The sequence below is a fragment of the Orcinus orca genome, chromosome 4 (genome assembly GCF_937001465.1).
Source record: "Orcinus orca chromosome 4, mOrcOrc1.1, whole genome shotgun sequence".
Classification (NCBI taxonomy): Eukaryota; Metazoa; Chordata; class Mammalia; order Artiodactyla; family Delphinidae; genus Orcinus; species Orcinus orca.
This window is the reverse complement of record NC_064562.1, coordinates 12376703-12395466: the sequence shown is the minus strand read 5'-3', so window position 1 is coordinate 12395466 and position 18764 is coordinate 12376703. Positions and strand designations below refer to the sequence as shown.

General features: G+C 32.7%; 1 protein-coding gene across 5 annotated transcripts in view; it reads right to left on the bottom strand.

The window, feature by feature from the left end:
* The window catches only part of CCSER1 (coiled-coil serine rich protein 1), a 1274678-nt gene that overhangs the window by 189408 nt on the left and 1066506 nt on the right, over positions 1-18764 (bottom strand). The window lies entirely within an intron of this gene.

Sequence of the window (18764 nt, the reverse complement as noted above, 5' to 3'; positions counted from 1 at the left end):
GATAAAGTAGGCAGGAATGTACAGTGGAGAAAGGACAGCCTCTTCAATAAGTGGTGCTGGGAAAACTGGACAGGTACATGTAAAAGTATGAGATTAGAACACACCCTAACACCATACACAAAAATAAGCTCAAAATGCATTAAAGACCTAAATGTAAGGCCTCTTAGAGGAAAACATAGGCAGAACACTCTATGACATAAATCACAGCAAGATCCTTTTTGACCCACCTCCTAGAGAAATGGAAATAAAAACAAACATAAACAAATGGGACCTAATGAAACTTAAAACCTTTTGCACAGCAAAGGAAACCATAAACAAGACCAAAACACAACTCTCAGAATGGGAGAAAATATTTGCAAATGAAGCAACTGACAAAGGATTAATCTCCAAACTTTATAAGCAGCTCATGCAGCTCAATAACAAAAAAACAAACAACCCAATCCAAAAATGGGCAGAAGACCTAAATAGACATTTCTCCAAAGAGGATATACAGACTGCCACCAAACACATGAAAGAATGCTCAACATCATTAATCATTAGAGAAATGCAAATCAAAACTACAATGAGATATCATCTCACACCAGTGAGAATGGCCATCATCAAAAAATCTAGAAACAATAAATGCTGGAGAGTGTGTGGAGAAAAGGGAACACTCTTGCACTGTTGGTGGGAATGTAAATTGATACAGCCACTGTGGAGAACAGTATGGAGGTTCCTTAAAAGACTACAAATAGAACTACCATATGACCCAGCAATCCCACTTCTGGGCATATACCCTGAGAAAACCATAATTCAAAAAGAGTCATGTACCAAAATGTTCATTGCAGCTCTATTTGCAATAGCCCGGAGATGGAAACAACCTAAGTGTCCATCATCGGATGAATGGATAAAGAAGATGTGGCACATATATACAATGGAATATTACTCAGCCATAAAAAGAAATGAAATTGAGCTATTTGTAATGAGGTGGATAGGCCTAGAGTCTGTCATACAGAGTGAAGTAAGTCAGAAAGAGAAAGACAAATACCGTATGCTAACACATATATATGGAACTTAAGGGGAAAAAAATGTCACGAAAAACCTAGGGGTAAGACAGGAATAAAGACACAGACCTACTAGAGAATGGACTTGAGGATATGGGGAGGGGGAAGGGTAAGCTGTGACAAAGCGAGAGAGAGTCATGTGCATATATACACTACCAAATGTAAGGTACATAGCTAGTGGGAAGCAGCCGCATAGCACAGGGAGATCAGCTCGGTGCTTTGTGACCGCCTGGAGGAGTGGGATAGGGAGGGTGGGAGGGAGGGAGATGCAAGAGGGAAGAGATATGGGAACATATGTATATGTATAACTGATTCACTTTGTTATAAAGCAGAAACTAACATACCACTGTAAAGCAATTATACTCCAATGAAGATGTTAAAAATAATAATAATAAAAAAATTTAAAAAAAGAAAATACAAAAGCAAAGTAAAAGATTAACAGGGGCTTTCCAAACTGTAAACTTGTCATTATAATTTGTGTTTTGCACACACACAAAAAAATATGTATGGTTCATATTTTAACATTTTTCTAATTATGATTACTGAAAATTGACCTGTTAAGTTATAGCATGACTTTCGATTACAAAACAGATGCAAAAGCAAACAAAAAAATATAAAGTGTATTTGGTAATCATATTGTTTATTGTGGTATTGATCATGAAGACTGAAATTGTATTTTATATAGTACAAGATAAAGCGAATGGAGAATTTAATGATAAATAAATGTCATTAAGAACCAGGATATTCAGCATGAGGGAAAGAAGATGCATGTATAAGTTCAGTAAGATTATGTTAAAATCCTCTAGTTCAAATTTCAATTGAATGAATCAGTATGAACTTATGGTGCAGTATATACAGGCAGTCCCACATTTACGATGGTTCAACTTACAATTTTTCAACTTTACAATGGTGCAAAAGTGATACACATTTAGTAGAGCCATACTTTGATTTCTAAATTTGGTCTTTTCCTGGTCTAACTCTTGGCAGTACAATATCTCTAGTGATGCTGGGCAGTGACAGCGAGCTGCAGTTCTCAGTCAGCCACGCAATCAAGAGGGTAAACAACCATTCTGTATCCATACAACCATTCTGTTTTTCACTTTTACTACAGTCTTCAATAAATTACATGAGATATTCAATACTTTATTATAAAATAGGCTTGGTGTTAGATGCGTTTACCCAACTGCAGGCTAATGTAAGTGTTCTTCAAGGTTCTTCAAGCACATTCAAGGTAAGCTATGCGAAACTACATTTGGTAGGTTAGGTGTATTACATGCATTTCAACTTAAGATATTTTCAACTCATGAGATGTTTATTGGGACACAATCCCATCATAAGTCAAGGAAGATCTGTATGTAGTTTTTTATAGAAATATATATATCTGCTAGCACTTTTCATTGAAAAGGCCAAGTATCAGGACATATCAATCAACACATTGACCTATTTCAATGGGTGCACTATTAAAAGAATAAGGTTATTCTTATTCACCACATACTGGATGATGTACTCATGTCTAAACATGGATATGCCTTCAGAACATTAATCCACTATGTTAGTAGTATTTTTAGGCTCATGGAGCTCCCCCTTCTCCTCCATCACAAAGTGGCCCTGTGCAAAGTTACTGACCCATGGTAGGCACTCTGTAAATGTTTTTTGGATGAATTAATTAAGGAAAGAATAAATTAATTGCTTAAAATAAGTATCTTATCAAATTAATTCCTTATGAATCAGTAAATTTTCAATTTGTTTAATTAATGAATGCATTATGAATTCAGCTATAAAGAGTCTGATTCTATTCAACTGAACAAAACACACTAATGACCTAATTGGTTTGTCAAGACATCCTCTAAACAAATTTTTTAATGTAAAACATCACTTACAGTATATAGTAGGCTATGAAAGATACAAGAATTGATATATTGTTAAAAATAATACTCCAAGTTTGCATCCTAGATAGGGAAACAAAAATATTCAAAATAGTTCATGCCATATTTGCTAGAGAGGTACCCTGTATTATGACATTAGTGAGAAGAAAGGTACACTCTATCATGACATTACTGAGAATAAATAAACAAAACAAAATGAATGCCATGAGTCAGCACTGTCAAAGACTGGAACTTAACCATTCAATATCTAATCTGATAGCCAGCCAACCTCTTCCTTTCCCTCTCCTATTCATTAACAATTCAACACATATGTAATGGACACCCAATATGAGTTATTCATTGTATTAGTGAAGCAATTAGCAAGGCATAGCCCTTTCTGTCTTGAACTTACCTATTGGTCTGCTGAGTCAGAAAATGTACAAGTTTGTGTATGTGGATGGCTAGATGGATGGATGCATGTACATAGATATATTTACTGCTTACCTCAGGTTAGCCTATTTATAAGCTACAGCTGTTTCCCCAATGGTCCAATAATATATATGCAGATAAACATTGAAAGCCTCTCCCAAACAACTAAAATGCTAATATCTTTTAAAGTCTGTCTGTTAGAAATAAAAATGCAATGTTACCTAAACTTGCCTCAAACACTAAACCATGAATATAATTTGATGGAAGTAGGCTGCACTATTTAATATCTTCCCTAAAGATATTATCTACCCTTTCTCTCATATATTTTAGACACCAGGTTCATTTTACAGTAGCTGGAAGATTGTTTTTGTGAGATTGAGAGTAATACTAATGGTCTTCTCTATCTTTATACAATCTTGATTCTTAAGGAAGATACACCAGATAAAAAAACTGAGAGTTAATGGTGATAGCTGTGAACATATTCACAACTTTATGATAAATATCTTCAAAATTTGAGAGAAATGCAGTGAATAATAGAAAATAATTAATTCCTTTGACAAAGGACAGGTAACCATAGATTAATGACCTGAATTATGGATCTTCTCTACTAGAAGACCTAATAAAATATTTAAAGATATTAACTCAGAAACTCCTGTTAAAATTATCTTTTTAGATTAAATATGAGAATTAATTCTTTATATAACATCATGCAGTTAGGAATTTTTCTTTTTCAGTAGACAATAACATTTATTAGGGGGAACTTCTACAGGCTGTCAATTCCAGGAATGTTCCCTTTGTATTAAAGTGAACAATAACATTGGGAAGAAGGCATTTACTTACTAAATTATGATGTAATTAAATAACAACAATAGTTACTTATGGTATTAAAATTTTAAAATTGTGTATTTCCAATGAAAAAGTTTTCTAAATTTAATTTAAAATATTGATAGAAGAATTTTTGTACCTCAAATAAAAATGAGGTTAACTTCGCATTTCAAACTTAAGAAAATTTGCTACTAAACAACGCTGTTTAAAACAAGGCTAAAAACACAAACTAAAGTGTAATTACTCCAAGACTTCTTAGTAATAGCTGTTTTGCAGTTGACTATAGTAGTTAACATCTCTGTACGAAAATTATTCAGTTCTTACAATAATACATACTTTCTAAAAAGGTCACGTGTATCCTGGAATCCATGGTTAAATTAAAAATATGTCAATACTCTATCATAATGTGCTGAGACATCGAGGAGACTGTAAGGTATGATTAATGTGATAGACTAAATACCCGGATCAATGAACCACAGTAAGAATATCATTTACGACATCCCTGTCTTCATTCAAAGTCATATCATACCCAAACTAAAAGGTCATTTGTTCCTAAATTAAAGGGGGGGGGGAAGGATTATATCTGACCTGAAAAAAGTAAAAGTACTCCTGCCATTTAAACTGAATATAGCAGTAAGATTTTGATCAAAGAATGCACATGTGCATATATCTAAATTAATTTATTTAATTGATTCATTGACTCCTTTAATCAAGGCAAATGATGCAAATACCTTTCAAGGGTTCTTTTCCAGAGCTAACCCTAAATGTGGATATTTTATTGAGCCTTAAGTATCTGTCAGATACTGCTATGTGCTATATTTATATAGCTTTACTTAATTAGAGATAGATAGAAAGAAAAGGGGAGAAAACAGAGGGCACAATAAAAGAAGCAGCAGCCTTCTCCTCATGTTTGACTCATTCATTGACAAGTTAGGTTAGTTATGGAATCAGCTGTTTCACCAGTTTTTTCTTTAGCTTTTGTGGCACCTTCACATTTTGTTTTCTCTTCCTCAAATTTTTTGTCGTTCTCTCACCTATATATATCCTATGCTTCAATCAATCCAGATTACTTCTATTTCTAATTCAACTCAACAAAATTTTATTGAGTGTAAGCCACTTTACTAGGTAAATCCTAGGTCCTTATCTTCGAGGACTTTACAGACTCTTAATTCTATAGCATTATGATAGAAATGTTTTGGGGTATAAAAGAGAGTATTTTATCTACGCTGGCTTCTTGGAGGAAATGATCTCTGAATGAAAATCAACTTCTGTTGGAAAAGTAGAACTTGAGGACGTTAAAGAGGGGGCATATTGGGCAAATGAAGAACTCTTGGGAGCCTAAGGCAATAATCCAGAATTGATATAATGAGGGTCTGAAACTAAGCTTGGATTTTTTTTTTTTTTAATGACGTGTATAACAGGTTCTTTCAGTAGTTCACATTGTAGTCAAGTACATAACTAAATACAATATAAACCCTGAAATTCTCTTACCCCAGATATCTTTATGGCTCACTCCCTCAGTTTCTTCAGATCTCTGCTCAGATATACCTTCCTATCCAGTGTTGTAAAATAACAGCCCAAATCCCCTTACTGTGCTTTATTTTCCTTTCTATATTTTTTTTGCTAACTGATATAGTATATATTTATTCATTTAATTGTTTGTTTTCTGCATCTCACCACTAGAATATAAGGCCCATGAGAGCTGAAAATTTGTCTAAAGTACTTAGCTCATAGTGAGGTGCTCAATAAATATTTTTAAATGATGCATGAATGAATGCTGGTCTTCACAGCAAGAATGCTTCAGGTCCTTCAAACCCATGTTCCAAAGCTGCATTAATCAGTGTCCTTATATATATCACTCTTACCTGTTAATATGTTCCTCAATCCCTATTTTTTGCCTCTGTTAGTAAATCTGCCACTCTCTTAAATCTCCATGGAAACATACTCCATCTCTGTCATACCCTACATCTTTTTAGTTCTCCAGTTCTGTTCTTTCTCAACAATGTCTCCCAGATCTTTCTTAATTTTATCCATTCCCATTTCTGCTATGCTAGTGAAGACTTTGATCATCTGTCGCTTCAGCAATAATCTTTCTCTATCAAAATTTTTTTTAATTAATTTAACTAAATTTTAAAATGTCTGTGGATGTTGCTTGCTGTAATCTCCCACACCTACCGTCCATTTTTCTTTCTGCACCAGGAAGTTTCTTCCTACAGCAAAATTCACATCATGTCACCCTTTCTAATTATTTGTGCTAGACCATAAAAGACATCAAAACTCCCTTAAACTTTTAAGATTTAATGAATCTCTTAGTATATATTTGGTTAAATTAATAAGAATGAATAAGCAATTTCCTCATTAAGCTAACAAAATGTAACTGTAAAATATTAGTTCCCTGCCTAGTGTCTACTAGACTGTCTGCCTTCTCCATGATAAGTTTTGGTGTCATCTATCTGGATTTTGCTCTTCAAGACCTTGCTTAAATATCAACCCTCTTGAGAAAATTAAGAGCATCTCATCAACTCCAACCTTAGCTTTTCATCTTAAATTAATCCACATAATCCCACTGTCCAAGTCAGTCTTCTTGGCGTATTCAAAATTCCCAGCTCATTGACTTCCCTGCAGTGGTTAAGAATCTGCCTGCCAGTGCAGAGGACGTGGGTTTGATCCCTGGTCCGGGATGATCCCACATGCCACGGAGCAACTAAGCCTGTGTACTGCAACTACTGAGGTTGTGTGCTGCAACTACTGAAGCCCATGCACCTAGAGCCTGCACTCCACAAGAGAGGCCACTGTAATGAGAAGCCCATGCACCGCAAACAAGAGTAGCCCCCGCTCACTGCAACTAGAGAAAGCCTGTGCAGCAACAAAGACCCAATGCAGGGAAAAAATAAAAGAGAAAATAAATTCCCAGCTCATATGTAACTCCTCTATCCTATTAGACAGGATTTCCAACTACAGGTAACAGAAAATGAGCTCAACCTAGCTTTCAATAGACAGGAATTTGTTGATTTATATAAATGAGATGCCCAATGGACAAAAAAAGCTAGAAACAGTGTGATAAGAATTAACATTTTCTCTTGCTCCCTCCCTTCTTTTCTCTCTCCCTCTCTCCCTTGCTCTCTCTCCCTGTCTTCCTCTCTTCATCTAGGCTTGTGTTGTAACCCTTTCTTCCAAATCAGTCACTACAGCCATGGCCCTCTCACTGGCTGAGCCTGAGTTATGGTGTGTATTCCTGGAGCCCAAGGGTAGAGGAAGCCCTGTACAAAATTCAGGGATCTGGGATTACTAAAGAAATGGATCTTCTGCCAGAAGAGTGTAGCTTGGTAGTAAAAAATTGCATATGTCTACTATGTTCATTAAACCTGAATCATTGTCTGACATCCTTTTTTTCTTTTTTCTTGCACAGTTATATAGACCATAATTTAATTTACTTATTTATTGGTGTTGCTTGAAAGTTGGTCTCTAAACAATTCCTGTTTTTACCCTCAGCACATAACACATTGAATAGCTTTGAAAAGAGTTATCTGAAGGTATACTGAGTTTAAATAATTTAAAAATAATGTTTTATATTATTTTATACACATTTACTCATTTGTTTATCAGAACAAATCTGGAAGAAAAATGGCACTGGTATGCTTATTTTTCAGACTCAGCATAAAGAAGTGTCTTTCTCACACATCAAATATATAGCATAGCCAGCTATAAAACTCAGAGTTCCACAGCAGTCAGAGAAGAAAAAGAAATAAAAGGAATCCAAATTGGAAAACAAGAAGTTAAACTGTCACTGTTTGCAGATGACATAATACTATACATAGAAAATCCTAAAGATGCTACCAGAACACCACCAGAGCTCATCAATGAATTTGGTAAAGTTGCAGGTTACAAAATTAATACACAGAAATCTGTTGCATTTCTATACACTAACAATGAAAGGTCAGAAAGAGAAATTCAAGAAACAATCCCATATACCATCACATCAAAAAGAATCCTAAGGAGGCAAAGACCTGTACGCTGAAAACTCTAAGACATTGATGAAAGAAACTGAAGATGACACAAACAGATGGAAAGATATACCACGTTCTTGGAATGGAAGAATCAATGTTGTTTAAATTACCATACTACCCAAGGCAATTTACAGATTCTATTCAATTTCTATCAAATTTCCAATGGCATTTTTCACAGAACTAGAACAAAAACTTTTACAATTTGTATGGAAACACAGAAGACCCCAAATAGCCAAGGCGATATTGAGAAAGAAGATTTTGCTGGTGGAATCAGGTTCTCTTTGTCTGTGAGTCTGTCAGAAATAGACTCACAGACAAAACAAACTTATGGTTACCAAAGGGGACGGGGGGGGGAGATAAATTAGGAGTTTGGGAGTAACACATACACACTACTACATATAAAATAGATAAACAAGGACCCACTGTATAGCACAGGGAACTATACTCAGTATCTTGTAACAACCTGTAATGGAAAAGACTCAAGAAGAATGTATATACGTATGTGTACATACACACACACACATCTGAAACTAACACACCATTGTACATTAACTGTAATTCAATTTAAAAAAAAGATTTAAAAACCCCTTTCTATGTACTCTTTCAATTTTAAATTTCAAACTGATGCCACTGTATGATTAATCAAAATGTGTGATACCTTGCCTTAAAAATAGTATAGCATAATTAGGAGTATGGGATTAATAGATACATATTGCTATATATAAAATAGGAAGGAGTTACTCTATAGCACATGGAACTATATTCAGTATCTTGTAATAACCTATAATGAAAAAGAATTTGAACACCTAAAACTAACACAATGTTGTAAATCAACTGTAGTTAAATTTTTAAAAGAATTTTAAAAATTATCCAAAAAATAGCATAGACTGGGGGGTTAGATGCAGAGTTTGAGTCCTCACTCTGAAAATTTTCTGATACTTAAGACAGCTACTTAACTCTGCTAGCTTCAGTATCTTCACCTGTAAAACAGGGATAAAATTGGCATATACCTTAAAGTTTGTTTGGGGAAATAAAAGAGATCAGGTAAGTTCTCACTTGACGCTGTTCCTAGCACATAGATGGTACTCTTTCAAGTCTGTCTACTAGCACTAAAATGACCACAACCACCATTGTCACTGCCCCTGCTAGTACTACTATGACTACTATTCTTGTTGATGTTTATTGCTGGACATGAGATTATTCCCAATAATCAGCATCATGTAATTTCCTCAAGCAAAGTGAAGATTATTTTGCCTTTTTTCTTACTACAGCAAAGCAAGATTTCTCAGTCCTTTTCTATAGGCTGACACCCCCTCCTCAACCAAATTATGAGATCTGAGATGCTTATCATTTTAGATTTTGTTGTTTTCCATTATTAATAACAAGTAATACCTCACAAGCTATTTTGAATTTACCTTAAAAAAAAAAAGAAAACTATTCTAAAACAATGCAATATTCATACAATTTCAATAGGTACCAGCCTTTGGCACCATACACATACCAGTCATTGTTTCACATTGGATGCCGAGCACTGCCCCTGCATTTGCTGTTGCTTTTGTGAGGAACGCTGCTCCCCAGACTTTCATATTGGCTCCCTCTCCCCCTTCATTCTTGTCTCTGTGGGAGAATTTCCTGACTCACCTATCTGATACAGCTTTCTCTCACCCTTTTCCCCATCCACTGCTTAATTTTTCCACACAGCGCTGAATATTACCAGATTGTGTATTCTTATGTTTGATTACAGTCTACCCCGCATCCTTCCTCTAGACTTCAGCTCTAAGGGTACAGGAAATCCTTATCTCGTGTTCATTTCTGCATCTCCAGTGGCCAGAAGGGTGGTGGCACATGGTAGATGCTCAATACATTTTGTTAGTTTAAGTGAATTGCCTCTCAAGTGGTTAACCTCTTATTTCACTTTATATTTCTCATAGTGGAGCAATTACATCTGTTACCATTAATATATAGCATCAATTATTCGGTCTAAGAATCCAGTATTGACCATTGTATGGGAAACTGTATGACCACTATGATGAGTCCCTTTTTTTAAGCAGACCTTTTTAAGCACACTATAAAATGAGCAACACTGCTAAATTTCAAGTATTGGTAATCCTTATAGGAAAACCAAAAGTATTCAAGTGTATAAACTGTTACATAGCTATTATCAAGTCAAAAATATTGTCTTAAGCTGATTTTATACCACTGGTGTTTCAGTGCTTCCCACTGCATATAACCTAATCAGAACATCCTCAGTTATATTACAGGCAATTGTTAACTCCAGTAGAATATGTTGGAGGGCTCACCAAATAATTAACTTCAGATTAGCAAACTCAAAGAAAGGCAAGTTTAAACAAAAACAAGACAAATGGATATTTTCCCTAAAAAATTGAAACAATGGAAAAAATCAGTTATCTCATTAATATAACACATATTTAAATTAATGTAAAAGTTAATCTGGAATAAGTTTCTGCATACTATTTTTCTTATTAACATTTGAAACTCTTTTAAATAAGACTATACCTAAGACAATCAACAGGGCAAAAATATCCCCATATTGCATTTTCTCCAATGATTTGATAACAACAAAATTTAAAGTTAACATAACTCATCACAGTGTAACATTCATTCATTTTTGAAGCAAATATTATTTGTATGTCAGAATTCATTTTATACCTCAGCAAATCAATAATTTGTACTCAAAAGAATTTCAAACAAAAACAAAGTCTTTACTTATCTCAATATTCAAAAGGAATACTAAGGGAAGAAACTCAAAAATTAAGGATATTTTAAAATTAAAATATTTATGAGTTAAAATTATTTCAGCTAACAAGTAGTAGAATTATGGGGATAGTTTAGTAACCTTTCAGCCATACTTTTTACTTGAATATTTTACACAGAAAAGAAAATACAAAGTAAATTCAGTACTATATATCACTGATGTATAGTTCTAAAATGGCCCGGTCATGAGGACAAAATAATTGTGTAGATGGTATCAGGAAGGAAATATTCTTTTTCCAGGTTATGGATTCCCTTCCTTTCTTCAGTTCAACACAGGGAAGCAAACAACCAGAGGACACTTCACCTCAGGCCTATCTAAAGCAGTCAGTATTTTGACAAGCAGCTTAAAGCTTACTTAAAACAAGATGGGCTATAAATAGTACATGCATGCAAGATCCATATTAAAACCCCTCAAAATCCTGTATCCTTGAACACTGTGGAATTTTTAATCTTTAGCAATAATTATTTAATTCTACAAATACATTTTATATTTATTTTACTCCCTATATAAAATAATAACATCAGCTTTGAGGGTAATTTTTTTTCTTATGCTCTCTATCAAAGCAAATTTTTGATGTTGAAATCAACCAGTGCAACACCATTGACAAAGTAGCCTATTGTGTGCATACCATAAAATATCAACATGACAATAATATTAATAGTCTTGAATTTGCCAAGAATTTATACTTCCATATTTATTAGTATTATTAATATTTTTCAATTATCCTAAATCTCAAATTGATCCTTGTCTTTTGTCAGTGTTTACACCATCGCCATCCTGTATTCAAATTTCTAAACGGCAAAAATGCTCAAATCAATACATAGTAAGTGTGAAAATAAACAAATTAAAACTTTCTTCCACTATAAGAAAAATATTCATGAATATTATCTATAGGGCACTGTCCCCTGGTGATAGATGTTCCCTATTTTTATACAGCAAGTTAATATTGTTCATGAGTGTGCCAGAAAAGGCATTTAAATTATACTAAACAGAGGAACTTTAATATCTCAGGCTTCAAAATTTAAAATTTGTAAAAAGCACAATAAAATTTAAATGGGCTTTCATCTTGCAAGTAAAGGAGGCTTTCAGTGTTATTATAATAGCCAACTTGTAAGTATGGAATTTTTATGTTTAATTTTTCATTGTGTTGGGAAAATATCTGAATATTTAACACAATGCAAATTGGTAGATTATCTAAATTTCTTTTGCAGTATATTTTATTACAAAAAGAGACCCCATCTTTAAAAGCTAAATAAAAGGTTAAATAGGAAGTAAAACAAACAAAAGTAATACCGTAAATTTATATTTCAAAACTCTAATTCATGAGTTCCATTCACATACCCTGGAGGTTGTCATTCTCACCCTTACAACAAGATAAAAACTGAGCAAATGGACAATCAACAACTCTTCTTAGATACACCAGGAAAGTGAGGTCACAAGGCAATATATTTCCCCCAAATTGGAGAGACAAATAAGTGGATGCTGGTGTGCATACTTGTACATAATGTATATGAGAAATGGTACAGCCACTTTCGAAGACAGTCTGGAAGTTTTTTATGAAATTAAATGTATTCTTACCAAATGATCCAATGATACCACTCTTTGATATTTACCCAAATTAGTTGAAAACTTATGTCCACACAAAATTCTGCGCAAAGACGCTTATAACAAAAATTACCAAAACAATCAACCAAGATGGAATCAACCAAGACAGAATCAACCAAGATGTTCTTCAACAGATGAATAGATAAATAAAGTGTGGTACTTCCATACAATGGAATATTCAATGATAAAAAGAAATGAGCTATCAAATCATGATGTGACATGCAGGAACCTTAAGCACATATTGCTAAGTGAAAGAAACCAATTTGAAAAGGCTACATACATTCCAACTATATGATATTCTGGAAAAGGCAAAACTATGAAGACAGTAAAAAGATCAATGGTTTGAGGGAGGATAGATGGAGCATGGGGATATTTAGGGAAGTGAAATTATTATGGTATAATGGTAGATACATATCACTATACATTTGTCAAAACACATAGAATGTATTATACAACACCAAGAGTGAACACTAACTTAACGTATGGACTTTGGCTAACAACAACGTATCAGTATTAGCTCATCAACTGTAACAAATGTACCAGACTAATGCAAGATGTTAATAATCAGGGAAATTGGGGAGATGGTAATGGGATATATGCAACATTGCACTTTCCAATCAATTTTTCTGTAAACCTAAAATTGCTCAACAAATAAATAAATAAATCTATTAGTTACAAAGCAAAAGTCCAATTCATTATACTACTCTATCTTAACCAATAATAATTAATTGAAAATAATTTGTACTTTGAGATAATCATATTGCCAATAAAGATTTTCAACAATCTCAGGAAACAATCAAGAAAGTAATAACTGCCAGGAACATAGTATGTATAAGATTTTAACAGCTTACGCTGATTTCTTTTCAATCCTCAGAGAGGCCATATGGTTGATTAATATTTTCTATGTAAGTTGGCACATACTTACTGCCCATAAACATTTAGGAAGTCGGTCTAATTACATAAGACCTCTTCTTATTGAATAATCATGTCAAATAGTTAATTTATCTTTATAGATCATATATTTTGAATATACCAATTTTGGCCCCCAATATTAATATATAAACATTTGCATGTATAGATATAAGAAATATATCATTATCTTTTCCCTGGTATTACTGTGATTGCATTTAATTTTAAAGTAGTTTCTCCCAGGTAGCAGTTATACTATAACTCAAGAAAATCTAAATTCCATTCAGTGTCTCTTAAAATGAACTCTCTTTTATCCTCTTCTACTTTCTTTTGTGGACTCTTACATTTGTGATTAAAAAGCAAACAAAATTTTAAAACTAAGAAAAATTCTACAAGTACCTAAAATAGTTCACTCTTTTTCCAGTAAATGTCTTTTCTATTCAATGGCATGGTGAATTTTCCAATATTCAACACCGCTTACAAGCTATGTCCATTACCACATATATGCTATTACATTACTGTTACTTTTTCTTTCCTCATTAGTAATTGGAGGAAATCATTATTATGCTCTAGAATGTAGATATTTATATATCATAATTATTACGCTGATTATTCTACTGATATATAGGTAAGTCTCCCAAACGTCAATCTTTCACATATTACCTTCAAATACCATATCACTGAACTATTATTTACTTTTACACTTCTTAAATAAACCACATTTTAATTCATATGTATTTGAAGAGGAAAACTTATTTCACAGTCATAAATGGAAAACCAGAGGAGCTTGCCACAAATAGACCATAATCATAAAATATAAATACCATAAAAAAGCTGGTATTAAATTCTAGATAAGTAATATTGCCTAGTAAATGTCTCAGTCTAGTGTCTCTTCTCTCTTTGTTAAAGAAGGAGGTTGAATGTGTGAAAATGATAAAGACCTATAATCTGCACAGTAAGAACTTATCAGAGGAAATGATGGATAGATCAGAAGAGATATTAGATATTGCTCAAGGAAATTAGAGTATCCCTCTATAAATCAATATTCCGTAAATCCAAAACAACCACAATTATCTCTGCTATAATCCAAGTTACTCATTCTACACTTGGGGCATAATGGCATAGAGATAAGTACAAGAGAGGATTTACTTTATCTCTGGAAAATACATTTTATAAAACGCTAAATCATTGTATATTTGGTTTATTTTCACTGTTTTTTGCTCAAAGGCTGTTCTGACACAAGAATCATTTTTTATTAATTTTCTAAGCAAAGGGAAGAAATTCTGCTAAAGCAGAAAGAGATGTTAAGCAGAGAAAGTGCAATTATATTTCAGTTAATGAGGAAAGGTTTTTAAATCATAGAGTTAAATACAATTTAAGCTTTTTAAAAAATGATTATTGAGCACATACTATGTTCTAAGTGTTGGTTCAGGTGCTGAAATAAAAGACAAGGAAATTTTCATATGAAATTTGGCAAGAGAGAAAAAAAGGGTTAATCTTTATTATTATTGTAGGGTTTCTACTACCAAATAGGCAATAATGAATATTTGTATAAATTTGTAACATATATTTTAAATGCATTATTTTACAAGATGTTAGCTAATTAATAAATAAGTACCCACACTGACTTTTGTTAGCTTCCAAAACATTGGGGTGTCAAGTAGTGAATTAACCAAAATGTTTGAATGACAACCTGAATATACCTAAGGAAAAGCATGACTCACATAATTCTTGTGCATGGAAGCCAAATAAAATGAATAAAAAGAAAAATTCATTTATCAGTGGGGAAAATATCTATGGAAAGTATATATAACTATGTCTGGAAATAAAACATTATAACTTACATGTAATTGATACATATTAGATAAAAATATGAAATTATTTTTAATGAGTTATATATGTAGAACTCTACCCTGAATCAGGAATTTCTTGTTAGATGATGAGAACAATAGAACTAAATCATTATCACAAAATGAGATGCTGAGTAATCTATCTCTGTTTCATTTTGTTTTTATGGGGACAAAATGAAGGGGCGTGACATCCTGGAAGTAAAATAAATAAAATTAGTATTGAATTTATTATAGACATGGGATGATCTGAGAAATTTCAACACGTTTAACACTGTGGTAAAAAATAGTTTTATTTACTTTAATCCTTATATTTTGCTAACTTTTCAAGGTATTAGCACTTACTCGTTAGATACAGCAGTATAAGGTAGTGGTTAATACATCAGGCTGCCTAGGTTTAAATTCTAGCCCTGCTACTCACTTAACTGTGGGACCTTATTAATTTAATTTACTAAACCTCTCTAGGCTTTAGGTTCTTCATCTGAAAATGAGTATGATAATATTAACTGTCCTATGACATTGCTGTGACTATTAACACTGTCAATACATGTGAAGTGCTTAGAGTGGTACCTGACACAGTTAACCCTCATAAGTTTTAATTATTTCTATTACATTTTTTAAATAAACCTCAAATATTAAGAATAAAATATCTTGACATTTAATAGATATTTTACATCAGATTTCTCAGAATAGTTGTAGCTTTATATCATATTTAGAATATTAAATAATAAGTTTTTGTTAGTCTTTTTCCTTCTAATAATTGGGTTATCTATAAAATCATCCATTTTAAATTATAATGTTTCTCCTTGTAAATGTCTACAATACCTTAAAATATTGTTTATACATTTTACTAAATATTTATCTTTCATAAAAAAAGTTACTTAAGGATTTAGATTTTGGAGACATTTGGGGAAAATATGGGTCAATACAGATTTAAAAGCAGGCTTTAGATTCCATATCATAAATTTGAATTCTGACCCCAATGCTTATGTGACCTCAGGCAAGCTTCCTCCTGGAAAACTTAGTACCTCTCATCTATAAAATGGGACACTGTTACTGACCTTGCAGGGATATTGTAAACATCAAATAAGATATTGTATAGAGAGGTCACTTAGGATGGTACCTGTTTGATCTAAGGCATACAATAAACACTGGATGTATTTATCAACTGATAAAATAAAAGTGAATATATTAATAATTGGTAAAGTTGGACATTTTCTTTCTCCAAAAATCCATCCAATATATCTTAAGATAAATTTACTTAATGAACAGTTTTAATAATTGGATTTTAAGCCAACTCACTTTTATGCAGTGAAACAGGTGAATATTGACATGGGAATGCAGAATTAAAACTTGTACTTTCTGATTAGACTTAATTTTGTCCTTGCTTCTTATCCTGTACCCTCTCTTACTTTTATATATGAAAGCAATTAGTGTAGAGGCACAAAATATTGAAAATAATGTCAGAAAGATATACAGTGCCAATAGCCCAAATAAAAAGCTTTAAAACTTCCAAGTAAAAAAAGTGTATTCAGTAACTATCATTTTATTCTAAAGGCACACCCTAAATATTAAAATGTACTTTCAATTGTATTTGATTTTTCCTCTACCAGAAAACATTAAAACTACTTTTAAAATTAACTGCAGTTAGTAATATTTTGAAACTAATAATTAGAACTTCTTTTTTTAAAACAAAGAGCTCTTTGTAGTCCCAAGCATATCACCTTATATTGCTTTATTCAATGCATAGTTCAGAAAAGCAAAACCACAGAAATAATCAGTGCATTTTTATTTTCCATTCTCTATTGTTCTCTTTTGCAGCTTTCAATTATAAAGAGAAAATTATGAAAATAAAATAAAAACTCAAGTCATCCTAGAAAGCAATGAATTGAAAACAGAGTCAAAGGACTGAAATCATTTTAATAAACTTTATAAATGTTGAGAATAAAATAGTAGAAGACAGCAGAATGAAATCATAGCTTAGCCCTTTGAGATCTGGGCAGCAAATTCACCATGCTACTCTACAAGTCATTTAATATTTTCATTAAAATGGAAAAACTTAACAGGAGTTCCAATTACGTCCATCATGCCCAAGAGACCAACTTTTGAAACTAGGTCAACAGATCCTGACTAACTGATAAAATCTAAATTTTTTTTATATTAATTGTACATTATTAAAGCCAGACAGAAATGCTTAAAAAGATTTAAACTGATCAAGTTCTATTTCACTGAGTTCCCACAAGTTCATATTCTGGTACTCACTGTGGATTGATATAGAAATTCCTATGTACTAAATAAAAAGATAAATTAAAATCAGGATCACAAGAAGTACAGAACTAACAATGAAACAGATGCATACACTGCACATTCTTCATTAAATTAGGACACCAAAATAAGTTATGATTCTTTATGATACCCTATCAAAGTATGGTAGATGATAGTATGTATACCTTGTTGGTTTACAAAATTAATAGCATTTTGAGACCAAATTTTTCTCTTTCATATGAACACCTATTTTCCTGACACTAATAAGAATTAGGCATTTTAAAAATTAAAAATTATAATCCCTAAACGAATATAGTCATACATATTCTTCTTGAAGGCTACAGTAGATGACCATTGTTTTTGTCAAGGAGCATCTTTTCATCCTTCATGAAAACACATCCCAGTTTCTCTCTGTGGGAAAACATTCATCCTCACATTTAATACATTTGGTGGAATTTACTTATACTTAGCTCAGGACTACCATTTTCTTAACCACTGTGATTGGTTCATAGTGTATATTTGCCCTACAAAAACCAAGAGTACACCATGAGTCATTTGCTGTAGACTCCAGGAAAGAAAAAGGGGTATTTGCCTTTGGACTGAAATCTAAGAGGATGTAGGGTGCCATGTGGTTATCACGCAGAGCCAGAGATGAGCCAAACACAGCAAAAAGCAGAGCCAAAAAATAGAGAGATGCCAAAAACTGAGAGCTTTGTTGATTTCTAAATCCAGCTGCTTGAAGTCAGCCCCACTCCCAACATCAACTCTGATTAAGCAACAATGAGTTAGCTTTTCTTTCACTTACCAAAAAAATTCAAAAACAAAGATTCATAAATGATCAAAAATAAAAGGTTCTATACAGGAATCTTTTAAATTAATTAATGTGTTCACTAATTCAGTGTAATATTTGTAACACATCCATTAAATGTCTGGCAGTATGGCAAGTTGTAAAAAACTGATTTAGAATCCACTTTCAATAATTTTACCTTTTTTTTGTCTTTCCAGCACATCAGGCTTCTTAAAGCAAAAACGTACTTATCTGATATAATTTGAAGTCTCCTGTACCAAAATAATTTTAGCACTGAGATAGAATTCTCTAGGTTAGGCTACTTATAGGAGACAAGTATAAAGATGCTACTGCTCACTAATCATCTTTGATATGCTGACATCACACAAAATGTCACCTACCTAAA